Source organism: Rhodnius prolixus, unplaced genomic scaffold (assembly GCF_049639745.1).
Source record: "Rhodnius prolixus isolate KJV_2025 unplaced genomic scaffold, Rpr scaffold_1, whole genome shotgun sequence".
Classification (NCBI taxonomy): Eukaryota; Metazoa; Arthropoda; class Insecta; order Hemiptera; family Reduviidae; genus Rhodnius; species Rhodnius prolixus.
Window position 1 is genome coordinate 63,558,825 of NW_027411581.1, and position 23,504 is coordinate 63,582,328.

The following is a 23,504-nucleotide window of genomic DNA, read 5'->3' on the forward strand; positions in this document are numbered from 1 at the left end:
CCTACTTCTCTGTTAGTACAAAACCAGTTTCAGGGTGGCTATTTTTAAACTAATACCCCCTCTAACAGTGTTTATTATCATTTGACGTTACAATTTGTCTATGATTTATTGCACCAGTAAGTCTTGAAAGTAAGCAAATTTTTATTCAAATAGAAAAAAAGGGGCGATCTTCCACCCACTAGCTCTCTTAAGGGTTTCAAATTGATGAATAATCCGAGCTGTCAAAAATGACGTCCGCTCTAGCTCTAAGGCTCGAAAATATATTTACAAATAAACAGGTGAGAACATGAACACCACTTAATCTTACCGAAAGCAATAAATCTCACACATTCACCACAAAATTCCATATTTTTAATCAAAATTATTATTATATTGAAAATTTTGTTATATCGTCATTAAAGTAAAGTAATAGCCTATTTTTCAGGCGGGGTTTAACGTCCAACTACCAATTAGGTGTCTTGGACGGAGGTGACTAGCAAACATACTTTACTGTAAATTTCTTTCATTAACCATTAAATCAAATCCAAAGCCTAGAGACCGGGAATCGAACCCACAAAACCAACAATACATCCTAGCTTTACGGGTCTAGCCTATAACCGCTCGGCTACCGTGGCGCCTTTATATCGGCAGTATATTTAAAATACTTTTGTTTTTATCCGACGTAGCGTGCATGCTTATTGTGACTCCGCCCGTACGCACTATTTCATGGATTCTGCTTAAATTCAAAACAGGACTAGTACCGATGTACGGGTGCTTAACACATTATGTATATTATATTGGTACAGGCTCACTAATGGAAAACTAATTCATCTACAATAGAACAAACTATTCGCTAGTTTCGTTCTACCATTAGTTTCAGCGATGCTAAAACGCTTACGGAAACCTTAAACTACTAGGTTTCATTAATTTTTTGTTTCATGATATTTTTAAGATTCATTAACATTTTGAATAACGTGTAACCTCTCTCATACAATCAACAAGTGTAGTGAGAGACAGAAACTTAATTAAAGTCGAAATCTCTGCCTCATACTAATTAATCTACCTCTGATGATGCATGGAAGTCGTCAAAACTAAGGATTCAATCAAACGTGCGTGGTATGACGGATAAACACAACCGATATTATCCCGTGCCTAGACGAAGAATGGAAACCCGGTACCCCAATACATCTTAGCTTTGCGAGCCTACCGTGGCGCCTGATTAAATTAGAAGTCATTAACAATTATAAAAAAACAATTAAACGCTTTTATGTATTTAAAAAAGTTTTTTAATCTTTTACAAGTAATTAACCTGTCAGTTATTATGCTCTAATATATTTTTTATTAATTGTAATTATGTAAAAATAAACTTAAGATAAAATAAGTTTAAGTTGTGTTTTTCGAAAATGATTACCATTAAAGTGTACAAGTATTGAAGTCAACAACTTTTTTCAAAAAACTTTCAAGAAAATTTAATTAAGTAAACTGCGGTGTGAAAGTTTCGATGGGGTTCTCCCTTTATTAAAATATTTATGAGGAACTAGGCGCCACGATAGTCGAGCGGTTAAGAGGCTAGAACCCGCAATGCTAAGATGTATTGTTGGTTTAGTGCGTTCGATTATCGGTGTTTTTAGGCTTTGGATTTTTATTTAATGGTTAATATGAGGAATTTATAGTAAAGTACGTTTACTGTTCGCCTCCGTCCATACCTAATTTGGTTGCTGGATGTAAAGCTTGCCTGAAACAATAGGCATTACTTTACTGTTTTATTATTCATGAGAAATTGGTTGTTAATTTTATAATTAGCATCGCTGAAACTAATGGTAGAACGAAACTAGCGAATAGTTTGTTCTATTGTAGATGAATTAGTTTTCCATTAGTGAGCCTGTACCAATATAATATACATAATGTGTTAAGCACCCGTACATCGGTACTAGTCCTGTTTTGAAGCTGTATTGGTTTTGTGTACTTGGTAGACATTTAGTCTCTCTTGGTCAGTAACCAGATCGGGTGGTTACAGCCTAGGGGTGAGTTTTAATCCCCCTTCCAACAGATCCAGTGTGTCTAAGTGTGTGTAACTACAAATAGAACACCATCATGTCCGAGTGTTTGAAGGGGGGGAATCAGTCTGAAAACCGTTAACAGCGTGTCCTGTCCCTCAGATCCTGTCTGCTCGTCCTAAAAATACTGTGCTTGTGTCGGTTTGTATGTTCTGTGGGTCGGCGTCGGTGAGGGTGAACAGAAACCCTCGAAGAGTATCCGAGAACCAAACTTGGTGGCCAGTTTACTTGTTGATATGTTTGACACCGGGGGCCTGTTACCCACACACGGGGGACCCACCCGTGTAATACACCCGCTGCAGGCTGGACATAACCTGCTACACTATTGTATTCACGCCTTAAATGTTGTTTGGGAGGGTGGTTGAACATAGTTGTTCGTCTGTGTGTGGGTGAGTGTGTGTTTGTTCTTTCTTTCGGTTTCTCTTCTTTTTTTTTCTGTTTCGAGACTGGGGGAGCGATGTGTAGCCTCTCTGTAGGACATTGTCCTGGTGGTCAAAGTTCACCGAGTGAACCTCCATTACAGGTCATTCTGTTCATGTGTTCTTTTATTATTTTGGCCCCATGTTTTGCTTCTATTTTATTATTTTTTTCTTTTTAAATTTAGACATTGTCACAATATCCTAGTTTTAAGTAAGAATTTGCATAATGTGGGTGTTTCCATCCCTCTATAACCTATGAACATTTCATGGACAATTTAGTGAATATAATGATGATAGGACACACTCTAGGGTCAACAATATCATTTTGAAAGGAATGTATGGGGTCAAAATAAAGATAGAATGTGTGGCATTTTAGTGTAAACTTAATTGATTTAAACTGACACTGATTTAAAAAAAAAACAACTCTGTTTTTTTAAAAAAAATGGACGGAGGCGAACAGCAAACATATTTTACTATTAAATTCTCATATTAACCATTAAATAAAATCCAAAGCCTAGACCGGGGGAATCGAACCCACTAAACCAACAATACCTCTTAGCATTGTGGGTCTAGCCTATAACCGCCTAACATACTTTACTGTAAATTTCTCATATTAAACATTAAATAAAATCCAAAGCCTAGACTGGGGGAATCGAACCCACTAAACCAACAATACATCTTAGCATTGCGTGTTGCCTATAACCGCTCAACTACCGTGGCGCCTTGTTTTTCCATAAATATTCTTATTATTTAAATCGGTTTTGATTGTGTATCCAATATTCAAATCCAGTGCTAACTTTTCACTAAGTTCGCCAGCAGAATTGATTACAGAATGAAATAAAATAGAGGTTCCTGAGTTAATTTTTTACAAAATGGCTCTAGCGATAGTTTTGGGTGGGGGTGGAGTGGAAGATCCTGTGTTTATCTAAGAATTTCAGATTTATCATGCTTGAGATGGAGCTACATAATTTTTAACGATACACTTGTTAAAAATTTACACAATAAAGCGACAACCAGCGTTGAAGATACACAAATAAGCAAGGCTAAATGGTCTGTTCAAGATATATGCTAGATATAAGACGAGCGGGAGAGGGGGGAGGGGAAAAGGAACAAAAACTTACGACACAAAACTGCATGCTCCTCCCCCGCCGATGTAGAGTGCCTTCCAGATCGTGGTAATATCCGGCGAGATGATTGACAGCTATGGTTTCAGCTTTGTTTTCCGTTTTGCTATTTCAGATTCTCCACAGTAAGACGTGTTTTTAAAAAAGACTAATCACAAGGAATTCACACTTTTCTTCTCTTAAGGACCGGTGATGGTGGGAGGGGACGGGAGAGGAGGACCCATTCTCTGGAGAGTTGTCATCCCACGAGTGGGGAATGCGGTGTCCAGTGAATGAGAGTGGAGGGCGTCACGCTGTTTCCAACCACAATGATTACTTATTTTTTTTATATTAATATCCCTCGGGATTTCATATTAACTTCATCTTCAGCGTCCCTCCAGCTGTCTCTTACAAAACTGGCTCTTTGCTTAACACTAATTTTCACAAATTTTCTACGCTTTTCTTTACAATAAAATAAAAACAGAAATAATCGCTTCGAGTAATTGCATTTGCTAGAAATTTGGTCGAAACAATAAATTACAGGATAGGACGAAAAAAAAAACGCTAGTCAGACTCAACGTTTAAAGCATTTTTACCAAAAATAATAAGCTCAGCTTGAACCACATCGAAAAATAAAAGTTAATACTTTAATATCAAAAACTGGAAGTTGAATGCCACCCACTGAGTACATTTAGGATGGTTCAATGATGTCATTTTTCTGGGAAAGTTTAAAAAAAAGGCATGTTCAGCAGGAAAGAAAAGGCAAAGCTTTTTTCTAAAAAGCAGCAGCTAAAGAAGCAATTTAGAGATGGACATGTTTGTTTCGGGTGTGTAGGGAATGGAAGTATCGCTGGAGTTTCAGTGGACGGTTTTAGGAAAAAGTAGTGTACGGGGATTATGGAAACTATCTCATGGAGGGAGTCGATTCCTAGTACGTCGAAGAGCGTCAGTCGCAAGTCTGAGGAATTCGTTCTGTGTAGTCTGGTGTAGTTTCTTGATGTGCTACTAAAGGCGGAGCAGCAGGTCATGAGTAACGTCAGCCTGATGATCACCTGAAGTGGATGAGGAGTTTGTTCTGCACAGACATCTTTCAGTTGAGAGTAAAAGGATGACAAGTAGTCTTGTAGTCAGATTTCCAGAATTCACTTTATCCAGAACGTGACTAGAGAAGATCGGTTAGCCGTCCAAAAAGTTAGGCCGAACTACTTGACGTGGTTAGACCAAAGGTTAGACCACTAAACCAACAATACATCTTAGCTTTGCGGGTCTAGCCTCTAACCGCCTAACATACTTTACTATAAATTTATCAAATTAAACATTAAATAAAATCCAAGGCCTAGACCGGGGGAATCGAACCCACTAAACCAACAATACATCTTAGCATTGCGGGTCTAGCCTATAACTTCCTAACTTATTTTATTATAAATTTATCAAATTAACCATTAAATAAAATCCAAGGCCTAGACTGGAGGAATCGAACCCACTAAACCAACAATACATCTTAGCTTTGCGGGTCTAGCCTCTAACCGCCTAACATACTTTACTGTAAATTTATCAAATTAAACATTAAATAAAATCCAAGGCCTAGACCGGGGGAATCGAACCCACTAAACCAACAATACATCTTAGCTTTGCGGGTCTAGCCTCTAACCGCCTAACATACTTTACTATAAATTTATCAAATTAAACATTAAATAAAATCCAAGGCCTAGACCGGGGGAATCGAACCCACTAAACCAACAATACATCTTAGCTTTGCGGGTCTAGCCTCTAACCGCCTAACATACTTTACTATAAATTTCTCAAATTAACTATTAAAGAAAATCCAAAACCTAGACCGGGGGGGAATCAAACCCTCTAAATCAACAATACATCTGAGCTTTGCGGGTCTAGCCTAGAACCCCTCGCGGCTACCGTGGCTCCATTATTGCAACACGTTTAATTTTTCTGTGTTTTCTGTTGTATACAAAACTGTAAATAATATTCAAATGGTTCCTGTAGAGGAAAACTAGGTTCTGGTGGAAACTTAAACCGGAAAATTAACACGTAAGCATTTTCTAATTGCAGTAGTGTGTGAGAGTGTAGTAACCTGCCTTAATTAGCCCTTCTTGGCCAGCATGTTCTCGGAACCTTCCGTACCCTATACTTGCCAGTGCCTCTGCTTTCAAAATACCTACATACTCAGGGATTGGGTCAGGTTAATCTAATTGTTGATTGTTTAAATCGACGATTTTTTTTAAAAAGTCTACAATTTTCTGGTTTAATTGTAATTCGAATGAAATCTCTACTTTAATAGTGAATTAAAAAAATTAAAAAAAAAATTATTTTTGGGAGTTTCGTGCATTTTGATGGTTAAAACAAAGATGAATTTAAGTGGTAGAATATTCTCTCTCTCTTTCTAGATGTAGTTAGTTGTTACTGAATCATTAATGATTTTTATCTGAACACGAAATGGTTGTTGGTTGATAAGTCTCCTTTACTAAAAGAGAGCTACTGCGTAAAGAACAAAGAATGAATATGCATAAAGCTGGGGTGGGGCTTCATGAACTAGGGATGGTGATGAATTCATTACAAGTCATTAAGTATATTGGGGCCCCGCTTATTTAAGTGCCCCTGATAGCGCTTAGGCACCAGTCCAAGGGTGGTGGTGGATAGCTTTCTACGTAAGGGAAATTTCATCCCAAGACAGAGAGAGAATGGGGGACTCCCGTAATGTAATTACTGGGAATACCTTTATAATGTAAGAAATCCTCCCACTATATAGTTCACGCAATGCTAACTCCTAGGATTATTCATTATTTTTGCCTAATAAATCTGGTGATCATATTTCATTGTATTTATACTCCTTTAAGTACACTTATATTATGGATATTTTACCCACCGTAAATGAATACTAAGCCTGTTTGTGGCCAGCGATTCATCTTTTCCGACGGAGTAACTACCTTGTCGGCAGCGTCTACTGAACACTCTTAAAATGGCCGCGTACTTTGTAGCCCCACACAATGAGCTGGCCTCAGTTTTTGTACCAAAAGACGTAAGCCACTTAGTTTCGATTAGTACATTATCTGCCCCCACTTATTTAGAGAGAAGGAATCAGTGTAGCTTCACTTCCGGTCAATTAGGTTAGAAAAGTATTGCAATCGAGACGAATTAGTTTTGTTTTAAATTTCCACGGGAAGTACCCTTTTGAGGTGCTAAGTGAAAGACAGTGGTATTCCGGAAATGGTCTCTGTTTGTAGCTGTACCTCTTAACCGCTTACTGAATGGATTTTTCAATTTTTTTTTTTTTGAGATTCTATCAAAAAAAGAGCTCCAAAGATTTCCTTTAAACTACTTACACATATTGTACGCTGATGGTGGCTGACAAAATTTTCCAGGGTAATTCGATTAAAGAGACACTGTGGAGAGATGGGTTAGCAATTCTTCCCTCTAAAGTGCTATTTCCGTAAAATGCACGACTTTGCGTGCTCTATATTGTAAATAGCTGATAAATGTTAAAAAAAACTACCGGAAGTTCTACTTATCAAGGGATTTTCCACGTTTCTGCAATTTTTTTCCTAAATTTTCTCACAAAAAAGGTTGTATTTAGGTATGAAAAGTTTTTAATTAGGAAAGAACGTATGGCGCATTTTGAAGTCTAAGTTAAAATATACCTGTAAGTCACAAACTCGAGAATTGGAGTAAAAGAATGTCGTGCGGGTTTTTCCCCGAAAAGAATATATTAATTATATACTCTTCTTTAGATAATTAATGACTTCAACGTTTGTTTCTTCTAAGCGTAGGCGCCACGATAGCCGAGCGGTTATAGGCTAGTCCCGCAAAGCTAAGATGTATTGTTGGTTTAGTGGATTCGATTCCAGTTCTAGGCCTTGAATTTTATTTAATGGTTAATTTGAGAACTTTATAGTAAAGTATGTTAGGCGGTTGTAGGCTAGACCCGCAAAGCTAAGATGTATTGTTGATTTAGTGGGTTCGATTCCCGGGGTCTATGCCTTGGATTTTATTTATTGGTTAATATGAGAAATTTATAGTAAAGTATGCTAGGCGGTTATAGTAGGCTAGACCCGCAATGCTAAGATGTATTGTTGGTTTAATGGGTTCGATTCCCGGTCACTAGGCCTTGGGTTTTATTTAATGCTTTAATTTTGAGTAAAATATGTTTGTTAGTCTCCCTGGTCCATGATACCTAATCGGAAGTTGGACGTGAAGACTGCCTGAAAAAATAGGCATTACTTTACTTTACTTTGTTTTTTCTCAATCTTCGAAGTATTTATTACTAACCGTATCGTTATGATATATTTAGAAAAATGCTCCAGCCAAAGGCAGTTTTACAAACGGATATTTCTGGCGTAAATTAAATCTAAAAAAATCCGCACGATTACAGTACTTCCTCTTACTGTGTAGCAGAGTAAGAAAAAATAGAAATCAAGTAAAATTAAAGTTCGTCAGTGATAGTATTTCTATTTCTATTTTTTTTTTAGAAAGAACCCATTCTAATTTCCGCTTCTAGGCAAAAATGTATCAGAGTGAAATTTTAGGTGGGTGTGTTAATTTAGCCAGCAAGAGTGTGGCAACCCTGGATGCAGATTGTGTCGTTAATTGTTGATGACTGAGCAGGCGTGGCTCCGCCCACTCAACAGAGACAAACTCATTTACATGGAGTTTAATTAGTACGGCGCATCCTCACTAGCCTCCACCTTGGAAATGTAAACAAGGGAACTGTATCGGCTACAAGTTTCCAATACCGACTGTATGTAGATGAGATCTACTAGCCAGCGGCTACAGATCTAATGGGCTTTTTCAATTTAACTCTCAGGTTAGAGATGGCTGGTATTTCATTTTATTTAAATATCTATTTATTTAAGCGTTTTTTTCTGGCAAAAGAAAATTTCCTTCTAATGAATACCGTACATTTACTTTGCTCACATATTTAATACCATAGTTCCCTGGTTGCAGCCTTGAATAAAGAGCTGCATCACATCAAGTCCTGTTCAGCCTGCTTTAGTCCTACTTTTACAATCTTTCTTCTTTTCCATGATCCGCGCATTCGGACTAGAAAATCTCCGAGCCACTCTCAATTATCGTCTCTCACTGAAAAATGTCTTTCATAACTTTCGCAGTTTCGCTCTCTTATTATAGCTTTTTTTTAACCAGTCTAAACATGATTTAACATACTTGGTGCTTATCTTTAGTTATTCAATAATTTCAATATCTTTTTAAAAAAAATCCAAAGCCTAGACCAGGGGGAATCGAACCCACTAAACCAACAATACATCTCAGCTTTGCGGGTCTAGCCTATAACCGCCTAACATACTTTACTATAAATTTCTCATATTAACCATTAAATAAAATCCAAGGCCTAGAGACCGAGAGAATCGAACCCACTAAACCAACAATACATCTTAGCTTTGCGGGTTAGCCTATAACCGCTCGGCTACCGTGGCGCCTAAAATAAAATTATTTATTAGTGATACAATCAAAGTTCGTAAGTAATAATGCATCTCCCATACCATTTTGAAGATTTGCATGCAATAATAGCAGTTGAAAATGCTACTAGCAAAGTTTACTGGGAAATCATTAGGAACATGTTGCAAAATGAAGTTTAATTGGTTCGAATCCACTCTAAGGTGCATAAGTTAGATGAGTATATAAATGGGAATAAAACTTGAACCCAAAAATATTTAATACTAATTTAAATTAATGTAACTTAATTAATATTTTCCTATTTTAGTAAATTTATTTATTAATTTTTAATAAGAATTAGAGATATTTTGATTATTTATTTTATATTCGGACCATTTTTTGGGTGGGTTTTAATTTGGTCATTTATTAATTTATCAATTATTTAAATATCTTCCCAAATCTGAAGCGAAATCTGATTCTGTAAATAAAAAATTTTAGGCTATGCTCCAAAAAGAAAAAAAAGTCAGTAGATTTACGGCACGAGAGAAACATTGGGTAAGGTCAGTATATTTATAGGTCAAAGGGAGGCTAAGAGCCGGTAGATCTAGGACAGGTCCCAAGGTCATTGAAGGGCTCAATTTATATCGAACCAACAAACAAACCCCCAATAAAAAATCTTGCTCTCTTTTTTCATTTCTCAGTCTCTCTTTCTCTTTCTTACAATCTGCATTTCTAGGAATAATTTTATAAATTTGGAATCGTTTTTAGTAATTAGTATTCTTCAATACTAATTCTGTAATTATCGCAGCTCTATCGATCGAGGTATTGATCATTTTAATAAATATATCGTTAAACAAACCTTTTCATTTTTAATAAAACGGAGGAGTTTGTTCTAGAATCTACTATCCCGCAATGCTCGGTTGCATTTCTGGTTTTTAAGAATGTTACTAAAATTCCTCATTATTTATCTGGGAGTTTATATTTGCTCATTTTGATTCTCTATAATGTAATTAATATCAGGGTAGATTGTAGTGGTCAAGAGTGTGGCTTTGTAAGTGTGAGATCCCCGAGATCGAATCCTGCGTATGACTAATTTTTATTTGTTAGAAAAGGAGCTTCCGGCCCCTAACCAAGACATCTAATTAGGTAGTTGGACGGTAAGCCCCGCCTTGGCGATTACTTTACTGTAAAAGAGAAAAATCTACGGCCAACTTGCTGGACCTGCACGCGGGAATCCAATACATTAACCACTTAGCTATTCCCTTCCACAGTTCATTCCAGGAGTCCATTTTTTTACCTTTAGACACCTCCTACAGGCTTCGAGGAACACATAGTTTTTTTCACAAAACCTGGTACTTTCCACAGTTCTCTATTGCATCACTTCGTGGACATCATTGTATGAAGCCACAGAATGGTGGCTGTAATCTGTAATCTGTAATCTGTAATGCACCCACTTCCCCTACAGAAGTCTGAACTTTTAGCAAGAAGTGATGTGCTTCACCTTGTCCTTACAGGTGTCCTCCACTGAAGTTATGGGCACTTTTGCAACTTCTTTTCCTTTTCAACTTTTGTATACTTGCTGAAATGATATGACCACCATAGTGCAATTTCATCCTGAGACATTTTTTATTAATGAAGTAGTGAATATATATTTTTTTTTTCAGAACGTTTCATTATCGCAGTGAAAAATTACCTACTGCTGAAAGATTATTTTAAATAACTAATTGAATTCCATTACTGCTCTCTTCACTTGCTCCAATCCTCTTGTACGTACTGTCTCTCGCCTCCTCTGACAATCCTCTTCGCAGACTGAATCGCCAGTGGTCTCGCGACTTCCTCGCAGTCTGAAGACCTAATTACATCCCATAGAGCGTGCTGCCACAGGGTAGTTTCTCTCCTCCTGCTCTTCACGTACCAATTAATCTTAGTGTTTCCAGATTTACTTATTGTACGATATATACAGTGGAGTCTCGGTTATCCGTCACCCTTTTATCCGTCTATTCCAATTAACCGTCACTGTCCTCAGTATAAACCGCCCAGAAAACTGCAGACATTGTATTCATTAATTTTAATACACAATAGAATGAATTGAATAATGAAAGATACCTGATCTTTAAGGCTTAAGCGTATAAACGTATAAAATATGTATATCAGTTAATACAAAGTTTTATACACGTTACACAAAAGAATCTGGAAATTTTCTTGTTTTTTTCCGTTATCCGTCTATTCGACTATCCGTCACGTGTCCGGTCCCGGTCATGACGGATAACCGAGACTCCAGTGTATGTATATACAGATTGTAGATAACTTAATAAATTTAAGAAAATACAAAATAACTAATTGGTAAGCCAGAAAATGTTTCCAGAAAAAGACAAAATCTGTACTGCTGTATCCCATGATTCTGGATACCCACAATTCCATGGTGATATTGCATTTAAAAAAAAAAGTAGGAACTAAGGAAATCCTATATATGTTACATTGCATAGAAAACGTTTTGGGCGGATTTAGTGAATATTTTCGCGCTTACTGCGAGGGCGAGCAAATTGTATAAAGAGATGAGAGGAGGAGGAGGAGGGGCAAAGACGGTGTTGTTGGCGCGCGCGGGAGAAGTCGCGAGAAAGAGAGAGTGAATGAGAGAGCGCAGCAAAACAGCGTCCGTGGACTAGTAGGAGGAGACGGAGCGTCCCATTGGTCAGCCAGCTGGATCACGTGACCGACCACATTAATTACTCACCCATCCACTCCACCCACCCATCCTCACACAGCTGAGACTAACACACTGGCTACATCTTCACCTCTCTTTAAGTCTGTGTGTGTGTGTGTGTGTGTGTGTGTGTGTGTTTGTGTTTGTGTTTGTGTGTGGTGCCCAATATGTGTGTATGTATAAACATTAGTCTCTGTGTGTATGTGTAATCCTAGACACGAGCATATAATGTCTAGGTGTTGGTATTTGGAGGTGGTGAGGAATATAACCGCCGCCCCCACCTAGGACACCCGTCCCGCCCCCCACTACCAACACCACGCCAAGAGTATCCACCACACCAGCTAGACTGAGATAGCTAGATGGGCGGCATTGGATGCTAAAGCGAGACAGACTACAGGGCCAGGCTATATGGCTTGCGCTCTTTCGAGGAGAAGGAGCAGCTTTAATTTAGTGTTGTACACGGAGTCGTTGGAGACGTGGCACACATCTCTCGCAAGTATATCGGCTACACGCTATTCTCCTACAACCTGTGCTCTCTTATTTACTCTTATGGTTTATTTATTTTGGTTCGTAAAAAATAAATAAATAAATAAATAATTAACTTTGTGCCGTTCCGTTTGTTAATATTATAAAAAATGAAGAAATTAAAAAATCAATTGTTAAAAACAGTGTGGTGTTTGAACACATTTTAACGGTGGAACAACAAAAATTTTTGTTTTTTTTGTTTGTTTTGTTTTTATAATAAATAATTAAAAAATAAAGGGGTTAAAAAATAAATTAATAAATAAATAAATAAAGGAAGTGAATCCACAAAGAAGAGGATCACAACTCCGTACTTCTTCCCCTCAAAAAAAACCTAAGTGAGTACACCAACAACCGTAATAAACCCCTCTGTGTATAGGTTATCTATATAACTTACTTCCCTCTTTTGTTGTTAGGGTCGCTTCTTTTTTTTTTTATAAACCTGAACAGCTGATTCCCACATACGGCTTTCACAAATAATAACAAACAGCTTTGTATCAGCTGATCAGATAAGGTGATCTTACGTTTTTATTATTCGAAGAAAGAAATAATACAAAGTACATATGAAAATTTAAAATTAAGTAAACTGCTTGAACCAGAATTATTTTCCAAGAAAACATAAATGAATTTTGTGGGGGTCTAAAACTAGAAAAATTGATTAATTTTAAGTTTTTATAAATCATAAAATCAGCTGACAGCCCTCACGTGACTTTTTCTAACTGCTATCTAGATAAACATTTTTTTTTTTTTTTTTTTTACTCGGAATCTTTACTAAATGTTTATAAAAAAAAATACTTTTGAGGCTTGTTATGTCCCATTCTAAGAACTCATTCTTAAATTCAATTGACCTTAAATTGAAAAATGCAAAGTTAAAAACAAATCAGGACAAGATATACCCCACTTCCAGTCTTGTGATTTCCTTTTCAGCAGCACATTTAATTCTGATTACGTAGGGCGGCAAAATGTTGACCATTTCAGTGTGAATGTCAGTGGGTCCTAAATTGAATTTTCTCAGAAAGAATAAAAAATATTATTTAATATATTTAAAGATATTAAGTTGTTTCCGGGGGGGGGGGGAGAAAAATATATATATAGAAAAGTGGAAAACACTTTCACAATTCCGTACTTCAGGTCATAAATTTGAATTTAATCAACTCGTTTAATGTTAGCCATTATTTTAGTTAGTAATTAAATTTACAAAAAATTTAGCCCTTCAAAAACTAGAAGCATATTAAAAACACAGCTACTTAAAAAACACCCCACTGCATTTCCGGTTTGTCAAGATCCAAACTTGCTTTACCTAAACATAATAATCAAATTGAATCTAAACTATCCCACACGGTTACCCACGGCAGTTATACTAGAAGTGACCAAAGTGTATGAACATCAAGGATAAAGCACGTTTATATCCGGTGTAAAGTAAAACAAAAAATCCGAAAATGTTACCAATAATTCTTTACGAAGCTACCAAAAAAAAAATTAATTAACAATTCACACCAACAAAACCCTCCTCCCCCTCCTCCTCACCAAAAAAACAGGAAACGGCAAGTTTCCACTTATTTTTTTTAACAAATCCATTTCATAATAAACAAGTCTTACTTAAATTACAATCATCTAATTAAACTGCATTCTAAACATATTTTTTTTTTTATTAATAACTTTTAATAAAGTAAACAATAAAGTAATCAATCCGTAATAAAGTAATTCTTTTTTGTTTTTGTAATTAAATGATATAATGAGTTTTTTTTTATAAACAATTATTTTTATTTATTTTTTTACCATTCATATTTGTTTTGGCTGTAAAGTAGGCACTCATTAATAATTAGTACTAAAATTACAAAACGTTACAATCAATGATATCAGATTACCTATTTGATTACAACTAGGTCAATTATGTATAATAAACAATTAATCTAATTTTGGTTTTAAATTAAAAAATTTGTGTTAAAAAAGGTTTTTAGTTTCTCTTACATTAACATTCTTTATATTAATAAATTATTACAAAAACTTTTTTAGTTAATTAATTTTTTTAAAAGTTAATTATTAGATTATTTTATTTTTTAATTATTTTTAGAATGTCCATGCTTTTTATATTTTTTATATTAATTTAGAATTTATTGCAAAAGTTGGCTCCATTACTGGATGCATTTAGAATGTTGCGCTTTGTTAATTAATGACGGGTCAACTGACTGAAAGCTTCACAGTTTGTGATTCTTACTTCTATTAGGTAAAGTTCTTGATTCTCTATTGGTCCTTGATACAGTCTTAGTTTTTAGTCTTCTTGAAAAGCCTGTTGGGCTCGCCAAGTGTGGTGCTGAGATGTGAATGGAAGAAGTTGTCCGTTAGTTTGGTCATGCGAGTGTGAATGGCCTGGGTATATGGGTGCTCCTAGTAAGACCCATGGGAAGCGTTCACTGGCTATTTTCCGTTGTACTTTATTTTGGAAAAAGTCTGCAGGTCTTTTCAAGCCAGTGTGTTGTTGGTAGCTGCTGTAATCTAGACTGGGCAGGACATTATGTTAAAAGTGGTCTAAGGAGTGTCTTGTAGAACTATACTGGAGTGTTTCTGTTAATTAGTGGGTACTAACTGTTTCAGTTGTAGTTTTGTGATGATGGTGCAGTCTCACAGGTGAGTTTTAGTATCAAGGATTACGGCCAAGGTAGAGATCACGGCACTCCTTGATCCTTTTGTTTCCAAAGAATTTCCTGGAATTTTGACAGACATCACGGAACCTACCAAGGAAGGGAAATCCGTTTTAGAAGTATTCAGCTTTAGCTTCCATCATTGAAACTAGTTTGATACAATGTCTACAGATGTTTGTATACTTAGTAGAGCATTGGTTATTGTCTTTGTTGAAGGAGGCTATTATCTATCGTCTGCGTCCATTGTGGAAGGAGACTCTGGAATGTCTGAGCAATAGAGATTGAAGAGTAGCGGATTCATGAATGCCCCTTGCAGATATCCCGCGGGAATCTGTCGTTCAATGCTTTACACGTTGTTAAGTCTTCACCTGGGAGTGTTCTAGTAATCACGGTGAAGAAATAGGCTAAAGTCTGCCTGCCTGTACGCCTGTTTTCAGAAACAGGCTTACATTGCCAAATTGCCTTCTACTGTTGATTATAATAAGTGGCTTTGAAACTGTTCAGTGTATTGAGTTCGTGTTCCTAGGATGGGATAGCTTGAGCAACAACAACAACACTCCTGATAAAATAGGTATCCTCTGTCCTCTACAAGTGAGAAAAGACGTGGCAAACTGATCCTGATTTAATTTCATCTAACCTTGGGATACAACTTTGTTTCCTTCTTCTCCTTTAAACTTGATACAAACACATTTGTCAAAATAAATAAATTAATAAAGCCGTAATAAAGTGAATACCACCCCCCGAAAAAATTAAAGAAAAAAAAAAAAGAAAGAAAGACTTTTGTTTAGCCATAAAACTCTTTTTATGACGTCACAACCTCTCAATAAAGTGAATGACGTAGACAAATCGTCCGTTTTTACCTACTACCAGCGGGTCTAACATAGCTCACCAATATAAGCCCAGATAGCTCTATATTCCTTTATCACCCATAATAACTACATTATGGTGCTCATTTGGGTTTCGTGGGTTCAATACCGAGTAAAAAAAAACCTGTAATTTAAGTCGTTTAATCATTGGCTAGTCGTATTTGGCTCAATCTTTAGTAGTATGATTATTATTATTTTACAAATTTTAATATTTGAAATTTATCCGAATGGTTAAGAGTAATTCCCGTCAAGCTTTCGACCAAAAAAAAAATAGTTTATCTTCAAGATTTAGTGTGAACGCTTGATGTTATTTTGAAGTTTCTAACCAGCAGTCATGTGCAAAATAAAATAAATGTTAAAGTATAATTTAAATGTATAATCTACGTGCAATGTTATTTAGTTAACATCAGCTCTGACAATGAAGAAGTTGTTAGGAACGAAATTTTAACGAAAAATAAAGAAAAAGACGCCACGATAGCCGAGCGGTTATAGGCTAGACCCGCAATGCTAAGATGTATTGTTGGTTTTGTGGGTTCGATTCCCGGTCTCTAGGCCTTGCATTTTATTTAATGGTTAATAAAAGAAATTTACAGTAAAGTATGTTTGCTAATTGCCTCCATCCACGACACCTAATTTGGTAGTTGGACGTAAAGCCCCGCCTGAAAGAAAAAGGCATATTACTTTCACAAGAGTTCGGTCTTCTGAAATTCTATTCAACATAGAGTCTCTACATTAATTGTTGAACAATTTCAGAATCCCATCGTACGTTGTATGTTGTATTCAATTTCGTGTTAACATCTTTAGTTTCAGGGATTATTTCAAGCTCTCATATGACCTGAAAGCTTCCTAGTTTCAGATTTCGATTTTAAGTTACTTTGGAAACCGTTTTAGATGTCCTCAAAAGTCTGAAGAAGTTTCCATTTTTCTAATTATTATTGTTCTGGGTCACACAAAAATAGGAATTAGCAGAAAGTTCCATTGGAATTGATGGCATTAAAAAGATTCGAAGAATAAGCTTCTAGACAATATCATCCAATCGGAAAAGCAAGATTTTTTTTTGGAGGGGGTGGATGTTCTCGATTATGGCTTCAGTGTGTTTTTTTTTTGTTGTAGACTTGTTTGTTCATGCACTAATCAAGGCGGCAAGTGCATAAGGCAGTTCTAGCTGAGGAGGTATGTTAAGCCCCCTAAGCTTCCTTTTAAGATTTAGTTTGAACGTTTGTTGTTATTTTGAAGTTTCTAACCAGCAGCCATGTGCAAAATGTAATAAATGTTTTTTTAATGTATAATCTACATGAAATGTTATTTAGTTAACATCAGCTCTGACAATGAAGAAGTTGTTGGGAACGAAATTTAACCGAAAAATAGAGGAAAAGACGCCACGGTATCCGAACGGTTATAGGCTAGACCCGCAATGCTTAGATGTATTGTTGGTTTAGTGGGTTCGATTCCCCCGGTCTAGGCCTTGGATTTTATTTAATGGTTAATATGAGAAATTTATAGTAAAGTATGTTAGGCGGTTATAGGCTAGACCCGCAATGCTTAGATGTATTGTTGGTTTAGTGGGTTCGATTCCCCCGGTCTAGGCCTTGGATTTTATTTAATGGTTAATATGAGAAATTTATAGTAAAGTATGTTAGGCGGTTAGAGGCTAGACCCGCAAAGCTAAGATCTATTGTTGGTTTAGTGGGTTCGATTTCCAGGGTCTAGCCCTTATTTTCTGTGTAGCATTAATTGGGATTATGTTTATGCAAGTAAGATTCCAAAGTTTGTAGAATTTGGTAATTAGTTAAAGCGGAAGTTACATTTTACGGAATAAGATATGTTGCATCTAGAATCGTAGCTACTTAAACCCGTTGTTTCGAGTAACTGGGTGGTATCTTAAGTTATTACTTTATGTGCCATCAAAGAGAGCTTCAAAATTCGTTTCAAAGGCGCCGATATTGAAACTTAATATTTTTCCGAGTAACTTTGACAGAAACGTTGATGGAAGAAGTGATCTACCGTTGGGGGGTGGAAAAGAAAAAAAAACAGTACCCTGCTGCAACAATAGCCCCGGCAAAATGTTGGTGGAAGACAGGCGTCCCTCTTACACACCCCGAGTAGAAGAGAAAAGTGAGCGAGGAGATGATCGTTAGAGAAAGGAAGTGTAGAGAACTCTCTCTCTCTCTCTCTCTCTCTTCTCTGCCTGTAAAATACGGGGGGTGCCCCAGCAGCCTTCTCGCCGCCTCCAGCCTCGTATGCAAAATCCCGCCCCTGGGTTTGAGCACACTCTCTGTCTCCCCACTCTTCTCACTAACATTTAGGAGTGCCCTAGCCCGAAGAACCGTTTCACGCAGGTCTCCACCAACTCCTCACCCAGCCCCGCTTTGCTCTCTCTCTCTCTGTCTCTTCTCCTCGTACAGTCAGTTTCCGCCCCACCCTGGCCGCCTCCATTTGCCACCCCCGCGGACCGCATGCAAATTTCAACTCAGTCCTACACTATAGTTCCTATAGTCACCTGTGATCTTATTTATAACCAAAACAACTCTTTTAAAGGAAAATTAATAATAATCATTAAAAACAAAAAAAATTATCTATATTATAAATGTACGTTGCTAATTTTTAGCGTTGCCATTAACAAAAAGTAATTAACCGGATATCCTATTCGTGCAAAAAGTTCTTTCAAGTTTTTCCACAGAAGATCTATCGCAAGTAACACGTTTGGCCTCAACAACCACTCCAGTAAGTACGAACATACTTAAAGAAACTTGGCCTGCTACAACTTTAGATCAACTGTATTATTTATTTACACTCCACTTAAAACGAAGTATAAAACTTAAATTCTCTAATATATATTTAAAGGCTAAATAAAAAGTGGGGGAATTTTAAGCGAAAAATCTGGACTATAGTGATGGGCAGAATGTTTTTGGAGAGCGGCATGCCAAAATTTGGTTCAGGAATGTACTTAGTCTTAAAAAAAAAATAGAAAAAAGTCAAATTAAAAAAACTTAGCCATCACCTGACTTGATAGTTGGACGGAAATAGCTCGCCAGAAAAAGAAATTGGTCATTACTTTAGCTTCCGGTCTGCTTTTAAAGTACAACTCTTACGAAGTTTCCGCTGTAAAAAAAAACAAAAAACGTGCGATATCAAATTTTGGAAATCGGACTTGCCCCCCTCAGAGACTTTAATAGGACTTAAAATTTTTGGGGACATTTGAAAAAACTGATTGTTGTCAGTTTGGGTATTCAGTTAATGCAATCAGAAAGTTCTTCCTTCCGCTAACTTATTAAAAATAATAATTAAAAATGGCATACTAAAAATTAATTTCAATGGCACTTCTTGGATATCTATTTCACGATACAAAAAATTTTCCCATGATTTTAAATTTTAAATCACTGGGCAATTATCGCTGATCTTGACATTTATCTGATTTATATTTATCGATTTTTATTGGTTGGGTTTTTAAACTGTGGCGGGCTGAATCGAAGTTCTATTAGTCCAAAAGCCCGTACTTTGTTCATCAATAATCGAAATAGAAGATCGAAACTGATGTCCGATCGAAAAAAAAGGAAATAGTACTGACAGTCGAACTTTTTTTTTTCCTTTTTTTTTTTAAATTCATAATTCTGTTGTCAAATTCATTCATTTAATTAACGTCTTTTTTTCAAATTTTAAATTTTAAATCTAAATCAATTTTTAATAAAATTGGAGCTTACTTACTGTCTTCTTATATATGTATATAATTTTAAACTACATCTCGTTGAAAACAGGGAACGCAGTATGCTTATTCCTTCATGCTGCTTCATGCTTACTGTAAGCGAAATGTAAGCGACCACTTTGCAATACTATTCATGTCATTTTCTGTCACGCCTATAAGCTCTTATTTATTTACTTTTTAAAAGATTTTCTCATCTTAAAACATTATTTAATCAAAGATTTGCAACCAATAAAATTATAATGCAATGAATGCACTTTTTATTGCACTTTACTTGGAAAAGTGTTTTTTTTTTCTGGCAGGGGGGGAAAAAATAGAATTCTTTTTAAGAGATGAGATGATTGCATACCTTGAAATTATCATCCCACAATAGTGGACCCAAAAATAGAACTCCATACTCGTACATTCACAAACTCTCAGCTCCATTTGGTGAGTGACTGGATCTGTTCTCTCTGTTGGAACCCAGCTTCCATTTATTTACTAATCTGTTTGCTCAGAATTCAATAACAGATTTTTTTTTAAATTATTTTATATTAACAACTACTTGGATTATTAAGTTCTAAATAAGAATACGAGAAAGTAATTAGATCTTACTGATTTCCGCTTTTTCAGTTTTTAACCGGAAAAGTTCGATTTCAAATCGCCGTAAAAACAAAAACAAAAAAAATCGTTAGAAATCAGTTTTATCGATCAGCACTAGGTTAAAAGTTTATGGACAAAATCAACCAAACAGGAAATACCATTTTGGTAAAAATCGATCTTTTACTTTTTTTTAAAGACACTTCTCCGGTTAAGATTTCCGCTAAAAGTGTTTTTTTAAAGCATAATGAACGGTAAACCGGGCCTTTATAATGTTCAGAATTGAAGGAGGTACCATTTTACACGATAAATTTAGTGTGCTTTTTAACAATTTTACTTTTCGCACAAAATTACGTCATTACGTACAATTACAGGTTAGAAAATTTATTTGTGTTTTTTGTTTGTCAATTATTTACGTATTTCTTTAACAAATATTTAGAGTATTCCCCTTTTATTTGTTGAAATTTTCTATTTATGAAATCCACTGTACGCTAGACAAGAGGTTTTACGACAAATTCCTAATTTTTTATATACTTTAAAAATTTAAACATTTCTATTTGAAGCGAACTAATTTCGATTGGGTTCTTTATTGTTGTCAGAAATTGAAATATATTCTATATTGTATCCTATAATATATTTTATGTTTTAAAAGAAATGGCCTATAAAACTGAACGAGACGCATCGCTCTACCTCCGGTCTTTTACTACCTAATTCCTTGTTCATGTAGTCATCGTAGTCCGCTATCTTGGGCTTTACTTCGACAAACAGAAGACTTAATTGGAATCCTCATGCTCTGACTTAAGAGGACAGAACTCAACAGACGGCAACAGAACAGAACCTACTCTCTAGAGAAAACAAAAGATTTATATTATGTAGTGTATTGAAATTAAAAGTCTGCCTGGGCCTATGGCATCAAACTGTGGGGTTTCAATTTAAGGCTCCGAATCTCTAAAGGATTATAGTTCTTGCAGCCTACATTTCTTTGCTCTATAGTTGTCGCTTCTTTCTACGTCACACAAGTGGCTGAAACATACATCTTAACGTACAATCTCATAACAATTCACTGGTCACATCACCCTTTCTTCCTGGACACTTCCAGGGCAACTCTCCTAAGGCGTCTTAACGGACAGTCGAGATCTCCTCTCTGATAACGAGAGTCAGTAAAAAAGTAAAATAATGTTGGGTAACTTCTCCACTCCCAGGGTGTATATAGTTTGTTATTCTTGTTACTTATAACGCAATAACTGCGTTGATTGGTTATAGGCTAGACCCGCAAAGCTAAGATGTATTGTTGGTTTAGTGGGTTCGATTCCCCCGGTCTAGGCCTTAGATTTTATTTAATGGTTAATATGAGAAATTTATAGTGAAGTATGTTAGGCGGTTTGAGACTAGACCCGCAAAGCTATTGTTGGTTTAGTGGACTCGATTCCCTATCTCTTTGCTTTGGATTTTATTTAATGGTTAATATGAGAACTTTATAGTAAAGTATGTTAGGCGATTATAGGCTAGACCCGCAATGCTAAGATGTATTGTTGGTTTAGTGGGTTCGATTTCCGGTCTAGGGCCTTGGATTTTATTTAATGGTTAATAAGAGAAATTTATAGTAAAGTATGTTTGCTAGTCGCCTCCGTCCACGACACCTAATTGGGTAGTTGAACGTAAAGCGCGCTGAACTGCGTTGATTGTAACTAAATAAATGATTTAAAGAAATAAAATATTCATTTTGAAATACGTAATTTTTTGTTAAAGTAATTACGTCTTCCTTCCAGTTTTCCCAACTACTTAGGGAAATGTTTTTCTTTTAAATTTTATGAAACTGATCCATTTATTTTATTTATTTATGTATTTATTTTCAATTTTCCTTTATTTATTTATTAACAACAAATCTTAAAGGGAAAGTTTTGCAGCTCTGCAGATTTTTCCATTCTTTGTTTACACCGGAAATGTCGAGTTTTCGATTTCCTATGAATATATTTCTCCTCTGTTTTTCGTTATCTATCACAAATATTTGGTGCCACTAAGGTACGCAACAAGATGATTTTCTTGAAATTTCTGCCAAAGTGGAAAGTTCGAATTTCCCAGAAAAGATTTTCTTATTGCTTTGTGATTTCCACTGAACTGTTTTTCGTGACAAATTTTCTTTCAAACTCATTGTAAAGTAGATTTACAAAAAAATTTTGTTTAAAAACATTTACTGTGAAAAACTTCATTTTAAGAGACTTTTCCTTTTTCCTTTTTTTTTTTTGTTGGTGAGGAGCTATAATTTACAGGATGATCACATAGAAAATGGATAAACCGGAAGTATACCAACATCCTGTTTGGTTCCTTCAGTTTTCCGCGATTATCTTAAAAACCACTTCAACTAATTTTAATTTGTCCAGATTTTATATTCCAATTTTTTTTTATTATTTTTATTATTTACAACTAAACAAAATTGTACAGTATGTAAATGGGCTGATATGAATTTGGGACTTGATGTAGATAAATGGTACTGAACCAGGGATGACTCCATTACTTATCCAAGACGCTGTGGGTTTCCGGGGACGGAAGTAATAGTATCTTTATTTTATTAATTGTAACAACTTAAATTACATTTACAATAATTTAGAAAATTACAGCGTGGACTTAGTCTGTCTGCAGGGTTTTCATTCGTGCAAATATAAAGGAAATTTATTTTAAAAAATAAATAAATTTTCCTTTAAAGAACGAGAAAAATAAAATAAATGCATTATTAATTTCACTACTAAATAAACTCCTGTATTAAAGCTGCCTGTGTGGCCAAGCGATACAATGGTGTCTATAAATAAATAAATAAATAAAAACGCACCAATCTAGGCCGTTCAGTTGTCTATCGAACGTCTTTTTTATCGAGAAACATTATTCTGAATTCGCTGAAGGCCCAGCACAGGAAGGAGGGATTTGAGGAAGAAAAAAAGAAGAAGAAATTTTGAGATCTTTGCGTAGATCCATCAAATGCGGAGTTCGTAAAAAAATGGGGAAGGATTTTTGGATTTGATGATTTGGATATGGATTTAAATTAGAACGTTTAGCGGAGTTTCCTGTCCAGTTCCAGTCCATAAGTCTCAGTAAGGTGGTTTTCCTGTAGCCTCCAAAGAGTCCAGAGAAAATTCTGAACAGGTTCTTTTGATCACATTAAGTTTGAATCGAACATCGTGGAAAAAGTTTGTGCGTTTTATAGTAATCGTAGCACCCATTTCGTTGATTTTATTTTCCATCGTAGCGTGCGGTTTTTTTTGGAAGCCCAGATCAGTTTCGAGCTTTTATTCATCGTCAGAGAGGTGGATTAATCACTTTGTTGAAGAGATTTCGACTTTAATTACTTTTCGACGCCAAGCATTTCACTTGCTGATTGAATCAAGGAGGTTATGTGGAGTGTGTTATTCAAAATGTTAATTTATCGTAAAAATAATTAAATAAAAATTAAGTTAAGTCCTTGTCTAATGATTTAGAATTGTAAAGTTAGAGATGTACTTCTTACGCGGCGGGGAGGCGCTCGAATTCAGAAATAG

General features: G+C 35.7%; 1 protein-coding gene across 7 annotated transcripts in view; it reads left to right on the top strand.

The window, feature by feature from the left end:
• The window catches only part of zfh2 (Zn finger homeodomain 2), a 441,349-nt gene that overhangs the window by 36,539 nt on the left and 381,306 nt on the right, over window positions 1–23,504 (top strand). Inside the window, exon 1 of one of the 7 annotated variants that reach the window (XM_074112503.1) lies at window positions 12,106–12,525. The exons of 5 other annotated variants lie outside the window; for them this stretch is intronic. The gene's annotated coding sequence lies outside the window, so the exon portion shown is untranslated. Of the gene's footprint in view, window positions 1–12,105; window positions 12,526–16,792; window positions 18,420–23,504 lie in introns of those variants that run through there. One more of the 7 variants, XM_074112505.1, reaches the window with a different exon arrangement.